Source organism: Elephas maximus, chromosome 17 (assembly GCF_024166365.1).
Source record: "Elephas maximus indicus isolate mEleMax1 chromosome 17, mEleMax1 primary haplotype, whole genome shotgun sequence".
NCBI lineage: Eukaryota > Metazoa > Chordata > Mammalia > Proboscidea > Elephantidae > Elephas > Elephas maximus.
The window spans coordinates 26,248,043-26,256,185 of record NC_064835.1 but is presented as its reverse complement, the minus strand read 5'-3'; the positions used below and the strand labels follow the sequence as shown (position 1 = coordinate 26,256,185).

Below are 8,143 nucleotides of genomic sequence, written 5' to 3'. Positions count from 1 at the left end.
TTGAATACACAGATTAATTTAGCTTGTTGTTGTATGCTGTCAGGTTGATTCCTACTCATTGTGACCCTGTAGAACAGAGTAGAACTGCCGTATCGGGTTGCCAAGGCTGTAATCTTTACCGATGTCGTCTGCTACATTTTCCTTTTTCATAGAAGCTGGTGTGTACTAACTGTGGACCTACTGGTTAACATCGGAGTACTTAACCACTGCACCACTAGGACTCCATATTAATTAAAAAAAAAAATTTAGGTAGACTTAATTTAACAATTGTTTGATAATTTCCACATTTGTTCGAATTACCTTTCATTGGAATAGGCATAAACATGGCTCTCTTCCACTTGGTTGGCCTGGTATACATCTTCCACATATATTGGCATAGAGTAGTGAGTACCTCCATCACTGCATCCCTTTGTTGAAACATCTCCGTTGGTATTCCGTCAATTCCTGAAGCCTTGTTTTTTGCCAATGCCTTCAGTGAAGCTTGGACTTCCTCCTTCAGTACTGATCCTATGCTGCCTCCTGAAATGGTTGAACGTCAACCAATTCTTTTTGGTACATTGACTCCGTGTATTCCTTCCACCTGCTTTAGATGCTTCCTGTGTCATTAATATTTTGCCATGGAATCCTTCAATATTGCAACTCGAGGCTTGAATTTTCTCCTCAGTTGTTTCAGCTTGAGAAATGCAGAGGTGTTCTTCCCTTTTGGTTTTCTATCTCCAGGTCTTTGCACATGCCATTATAATACTTTACTTCTTCTTCCCCAGCCACCCTTTGAAATCTTTGGTTTAGTTCTTTTGACTTCATCGTTTTTTTTTTTTTTTTTCATTTGCTGTAGCTGCTGCACTTTCAAGAGCAAGCTCCAGAGTCTCCTCTGATATCCATTTTGGTCTTTTCTTTCTTTCGTCACTTTTTAACGACCTTTTGCTTTCTTCATGTTGATGCCTTTGATGTCAGCCCACAACCTCTCTGTTCTTTGGTCCTTAATATCCAATACATGAAATCTATTCTTTAGTTAATCTCTAAATACAGGTGGGATATACTCAAGGTTGTACTTTGGTTCTTGTGGACTTGTTTGAATTTTCTTCAGCTTCAACTAGAACTTAAAAACTTACATATGAGCAATAGATGATCTGTTCTGCAATAGGCCCCTGCCCTTGCTCTGGCTGATGATATTGAGCTTCTCTATCATCTCTTTCCACAGATGTAGTTGATTTTATTGTTGTGTATTCTCTCCCACGAGGTCCACAGGTATTTTCCCTCTTTAAGTTGTTGAAAGAAGGTATTGTTTTTCTTTTGCTTTGAATAGTCCAAGTAATTTGACTTTTCAAGATATTAAGAAATATTCTTTCATCTGTATCCATATATTTCTCTGCATTTCTACTTGCATCTCTGAAATTCACCTGGGATCATTCCTCTCCCTCCCTTGTCCTATTTTTCCAGTGCAGGTTTGTTGGTTGCAATTCTTTTCACTTTTTGTTTGTATGAAAATCTCATTATTTCAGTTTTTTAAAAAATATTTGTTGCCTGATATAGAATACTGTTGTTGTTTTGGGCTGTCAAGTTGACTCCAAGTCAGAACGACAGTATGTGACTGAGCAAATCTCCCCTAGAATGTTTTCTGGGGTATAATCTTTATGGGAGCAGAATGCAGGTCTTTTCTCCCATGGAGCTGTTGGGTGGGTTTGAACTATCAATTTTTCAGTTAGCAGTCGAATGCTTAACCATTGCTCTATCAATGCTCTTTAATATAGAATATAAAGAAAAAAAAGTCTGAACACATTGCCGTCCAGTCGATTCAAACTCATAGCAACCCTATGGGATGTAGTAGAACTGTCCATAGGGTTTTCAGTGAGCATCTGGTGGATTTGAACTGCCAACCTTCTGTCCACCGGGGTTTCCTCAATATAGAATAGTAGGTGGGTAATTTTTTTCAGTATTTTAAAGATGTCATTCGACTATCATTGTTTCTGATAACAAGTCAGTTGCCATTCTTATTTTAGCCCCTTTAAAAGCAACATGTCTTTTATTTCTATCTGCTTTAAGCTTTGTTTTTTCTTTGTCTTTGATTTTCAGCAGTTTGACTGATATACCTTGGTGTGGTCTGTTTTATAATTATGTTGTTGTAGTTTCCAGACTTCTTGTTTCTTCATGTTCATGTTTTTCGTAAAATTAGGAAACCTTTTATCTATTATCTTTTCAAAATTTTTTTGCCCAATTATCAATCGAGTTGTCTTTTGGAACTCCGATTACACATATTTGGGTCATTTAGTATTGTAGTAAAGGTTTTGGTTACTATGTTCTTTTATTATTATTTCCTTTCTATTTTCTTTTGGATAATTTTTATTGACTTTTATTTCAAGGAGCATTGATTGATGGCACAGTATTTATTTGATGTGCCTAGTTTGGTGTTAAGCCAATCTAATGAATTCTTTACTTCCAATTATATTTACGATTTTGAGAATTTCTATTTGATTCTTTTGTTTCTCTTGGACTTCACCACCTGCTAGCCAATTTAGTCCATTTTTATCTAAATTAAAATACATTTACAATTGTTACTTTAAAGCCTTTTTGACTAATTCCAATATCTATATCATATACACATCTACTTCTATTGCCTTTTTTCTTCTTCTTGATTATTGGTGACATTTCCTTCCTTCATCACATTTCTAATAATTTTTTATTTTATGCTGAACATAATAGATATGTTGTAGAGACTGTGGATTATACTGGAGTGTTGAATTTTGTTCTCAGATGCAGTTAATTTACTAGCAGCTCACCTTAATCCTGTTGAGCCTTGGGTTTAGTCTTTGTTATGATGGGTCTTTTTGGTTTTGCCCTTGCTCCAAGGGCTTAGTTTACACTGCTAGGTTATGGCTTTTCTGGGTCTCATATTTCTACACGGCTTGTTCCTCAATGTCTCTTAACTTTTTCTGAGTCAGAATCCCTTCATCTCCCTAGCACTAAGCAATGTCTTTGGTCTCTTTCAGTTATTAGCCCCCTATTAGGTGTTCTCTGCTAAGTCTTGTGAAGTCTTGCCCTGAACATACAAACTTTAGGATATAATGAGAAATCCAAGGGAGTACATTATGCAGATGTCTGAAAGTCCTTTTCTGTGGCTTTTTCCCCTCAATACCTTGTCTCACAAATTCCAGGTGTCTTAGTATCCCTGAACTCTGATATTTCTTTAATTCAGCCACAGATCCTACGACTATTTTCTTTTTTGGCTCTGCTTCACTGTGCCTGGTTTGGAAGTTGCCCCAGGGAGAAAGGTGGGTGAATGTGGTAGTCACCTAAGGTTCTTGCCTTGTCTCAAGGAATGAAGCCCTGTGGTGTCTGCTTGCCAAAACTTGAAAATAGCTGTTTTATGTATATTTTTCCAATGTTATAGTTGTTTATGGTCAGAAGACAAGTAATATAACATAATATACTCCATGATGCCTGGAATCAGAAGTCTGATCAGTTATTTTTTTATTACTTATGCTTGGTATTCCATGCAATTTGATGGTCATCTAAGCTCATGAAGAGAGCTCTAGGAGATATTGGTAACCTAGACACTGAAACTAGATCTGTGGCTTTGGCAAGTCATTTAACTTCTTTGGATCTTACTCTCTTTTTCTCTAAGATGAGGAGAAATATTAGTCCTGTGAATCTGTAAATTTCTGGCATTGGGTTCTCTTGAGAATTTTAAAAAGATAAGCTACAGTACCCCTAAAATTTTTTTTTTTTTACCCCTACCCCTAGAAATTCTAATTAGGGAAGTCAGGGTGGCACCCAGAATTTCCTTTTAACAAGCACCCTAGGTAATTGTTATGACTAGTAAGTTTGGGGAAACACTGGATTAGATTGTTTCCTGGGTTTTTTAAGGTCTAAAATTTTATGAGTTTGTTGGTTTAGTTTCAGAGAAAATAAGCAAGTGTCTGAGAGATTGAGACATAGGATAGATAATTTTTTTCATGGCAGAATTTGAAGGTGATAAATAAAAGACAGCAAAAGACAAAAGCAAACCAAGAAGAATAAATTTGTGTGTTACACTTCGTTGGGACTCTGATGTACTGGGATTCAACTTGTGAGCCTTGAGTAGCTTGAAAGTCAGGTGAGAAAAGTGCTTAGGAAATGTGGATGGGAGCAGGGGCTGTCAAGGGAAATTTTAACTATTTTTTTTTTTAGTAATTTAAGGAAAGGCTGGTTTTGGCAGAGGTTGAGAGTTGTTGCCCAATGGGGATTCTTTGTTACCATCACATTTACATTCAATGAGAGTATGGGGGGGAGGGGAATCAGAGAAGTCTCCTAGAAAAGAGGCGTCAGCTAGGAGTAAAAAAAAAAAAAAGAGTAGTGCAATTAATTCCTGGAGTGAATGTAAGTATGAATAAATTATTGAATGTGTTCTTCTAAATTACAACAGCCCTTTGGATTTACCATTTCTGGTTCTAAACAATTCTTTTCGTAAGAGTCAATGCATCTATTTCTATTTCCCTAGAGACTTTCAGATCCGAGAAGGCAAGGACTCTGCCTTATGGGTTTCAGTAGCTCTCATCAAGAGGTAGTTTAGTCTAGTGGTTAAGAATAAGGGACTTGAAGTCAGACAGGTGTAGGCATGAGTGTGGGCTCTGAAACATACTGTCTCTCTGAGTCCCTTACCTTTGTAATGCGTATCATTATTGTGAGGAAGAAACAAGATTACATTTGTATAGTTCTTTTGGATCATGGTGCCAGGGGTCAGTTTAAGGGTATTGTGTCTGGTACAGTATTGTGCACTCAACAAATGGTAGTGATAATTATGTTTTTCACAATGATTTTTTTTTTCTTAATAGTGCTGAAAAGATGTTACTTGAATAAAAGTATTAAGTCTATAAAAGCCAAATCAAACAATATCTAGGGTATAAACAAACATTTCTTCTTCCTTAGGGAAGGTAATCTTTGAGGTAATGATCCTTAGGGCCCTCTGTCTTAATAATCAGTTTATCAGAATTTGTAATTCAAAACAAAACTTAAATCACCTATTTTCCACTGGTTAGAGGAAAATGCTCTCTTTTCCCTGGAAATTAGAGAGAAGCCTTTGGGTAAATAATCAGTTGGAAATGATATTCTTCAGTGCAGAGCTACAAGATAAATTACAGGTTCTTATCTTTGATCAGAACTGGGAGAAGAGTGTTCTGACCTCAAAGCTGTCATCTATTTGCTAGTTTCATTTCCCTTCCCAGACCAATTTTGTTTAAGAGTAGAGTATAGCACTGTGGCTCTGAACTAAAGGAAGACAGGTGCCTGTCTGACCTCATCTATCAGGTAACAGCACAAACCGTGGGAGTCAGAAAGCCTGAGTTCACCTTCTGGCTGTAACCCAGTAGTTTTGTGACTTTGGGCTAGCTATGTAATCTCAGTGAAATAGGATTAATAATATTGTCACATAGAATTTAGTGCACAGCCTCTCATAGTAATTGCTAAATAAGTGTTAGCTTTAAAAGATTATTATTAAATATACAGCCACTGGAGCTAAGAGCTCTGGGGAAAACAAAAGAGTACATTCAATAATATGTTCATAGTTAATTCCACTCCAGAAATTAATCGCACTATTCCTGGCTCTGACAAGAAAGGAGACTTCTCTGATTCTTCTCCCGTATATTCTCATTGAGCCCTGGTGGCATAGTGGTTAAGAGCATTAAGGTCAAAATCATCAGCCATTCTTTGGAAACTCCATGGTGCAGTTCTGCTCTGTACTATAGGGTTGCTATGAGTTGGAATCAACTCAACGGCAATGAGTTCTTGTTTCCAATATTCTAAAGGAGTGTAAATTTGATGGTAACAATGAATCTCTATCGGGTACCTGCTCTCAACGTCTGTCAAGACCAGCATTCTCCAAATTACCAACTAGTCATCTTCTTGCTCTGATCCAGAGATGGAAGCTCTGATGAGAATCACAGTGACTTCTGCCTGTCAGGACTCTCTTCAGAAAAGAAGCCCAGGTTTCAGCAACTGAAGCAGAGACACAAGAGGGCAGGACATAGAAAGGTAGTGACTTAAAGATCTAAAGGGCGTTTACCTTGTTTTTGCTATCTTTCTCCACAGCAGCATCAGCACTCACCCTGGAGACAAAGTTTAGCCTCAGATGTACTCTGGACTTTTCAAGTCACTTTGCGCTTTGAAGACAGATCCTCAGCAAACAGTAAAGCCTTTTCTACCGTAATTTTAGTCTCTCTTTGTGGATTTCATTCCCAAAAAGGCCAGGGGGGAGGGGGTGGTACAGATAATGGGAGGGTAGTGGTGATACTTGTTTCCCTCTAAGTTCTTCCTTTCTTTTAGCCCCACAGAGTACCCGAGAGGAGAATGGCAACCAAGAACTCTTCTGTGACAGAGTTTATCCTCGCAGGCTTAACGGACCAGCTGGGGCTTCAGATCCCTCTCTTCTTCCTGTTTCTCTGCTCCTATGTGATCACTGTGGTGGGGAACCTGGGCTTGATTACTCTGATTGTGCTGAACTCTCACCTGCACACACCCATGTACTTTTTTCTCTTTAACCTCTCTTTAATAGATTTCTGTTACTCCACTACCATCACCCCCAAAATGCTGGTGAGTTTTGTCTCAAAGAAGAACATCATCTTGCACACAGGGTATATGACTCAACTCTTTTTCTTGTGCTTCTTTGGTATCTCTGAGTCCTTTGTTCAGCAATGGCATATGACCGCTATGTTGCCATCTGTAAACCACTGGTGTACACAGTCACCATGTCCCCACAAGTCTCTTTTCTGCTTTTGTTAAGTGTCTATGTGATGGGTTTTTTGGGTGCCATGGGCCATACAGGAAGCATAATGAGTCTGACTTTCTGTGCTGACAACCTCGTCAATCATTTCGTATGTGACATCTTTCCTCTCCTTGAGCTCTCCTGCAATAGCACCTATGTGAATGAGCTGGTGGTATTTATTGTTGTAGCCATTGTCATTGGAGTGCCTATCATCACCATCTTCATCTCTTATACTCTAATACTCTCTAGCATTCTCCATATTAGCTCCACTGAGAGCAGGTCCAAAGCCTTTCATACCTGCAGCTCCCACATAATTGTGATTTCTCTTTTTTTTGGTTCTGGAGCTTTCATGTATCTCAAACCACCTTCCATTTTGCCTCTTGACCAAGGGAAAGTGTCCTCCCTCTTCTATACCATTGTGGTGCCTCTGTTAAACCAATTAATCTATAGCTTGAGGAATAAGGATGTCAAAATTGCCCTGAGGAAAACCTTGAGAAGAAAAACATTTTCTTGAGAAAGGAGCAGTATTTGAAGAAGGAGATCTAATGCTTTGTTTACTAGTGTGTGTGTTTTCAATGATGGATCCAAGCTGCAGTGTTTTCTTTCCTAAACATAAAGAGAATTTTTCATCCTTCTTTTTGGGTGAGTGTTTAATGCAGACCCATTTTCTCTAACTCTCACCCCACCTTGATTATACCAAGCAGTTTTTATCTTATGTAGATTTTTTTCTAAAAACCAAAGATTGTTTAATGTTGAATGGACCATACATATCATTTAATGTAGCCTTCTCATTTAACAGACCACACACTGGAGACTCAGAAATATTACACATGTTGCCCAAGGACTACAATTACTTGGTGCCACAACTGCCAGTGGACTCCAGGCCCTTGGATTCCAATCTACTTTGTTTTCGTTTATGCCATGTTTTCTTGTTCCAGCGCACCCCAACAGATTGCGTTTTAAAGTATGATACCGTAACACTTTAAAATGTGATTCCATTTATAATAATGTCATTTAACTTCTCAGAAAATAATTTTTGGCCATTCCATCTTTTCTTTTCCAAGAATGTAGGAGTTGAAAATTCTTAAATTGATCTTGGCTGAATGAGAAGTGTGTGAAGATTGGGGTGTGTGGGAGTCCGGTATATTAAGCTCCAGATAGCAACAAGGATGGTCATTACTGAGGTTGTGTATGGAAGGAACCCTAGGGATCCAGTCTAATGTATCAGTACTTTTACAGGTTTAAGTGTTCTAAAGATGATGAGTGGAAAGTCACATATATAAGTCACATACAGTCAGAATTTAGAGCTTTTTCTTAAGGGTTAGTTTGAGTGTTTGAGCTATGATTGAAAAGTTTTGTGGTGCATGGTAATCAACTAAGGGTCTGGAGGCTCTAAAAGGAGCAGTA

General features: G+C 38.1%; 1 pseudogene; it reads left to right on the top strand.

Annotated features, from left to right (window-relative positions):
- The first annotated feature begins 6,321 nt into the window (after positions 1 to 6,321).
- On the top strand, positions 6,322 to 7,250 carry LOC126060118 (olfactory receptor 8B12-like; annotated as a pseudogene).
- The last annotated feature ends 893 nt before the right edge of the window (positions 7,251 to 8,143 follow it).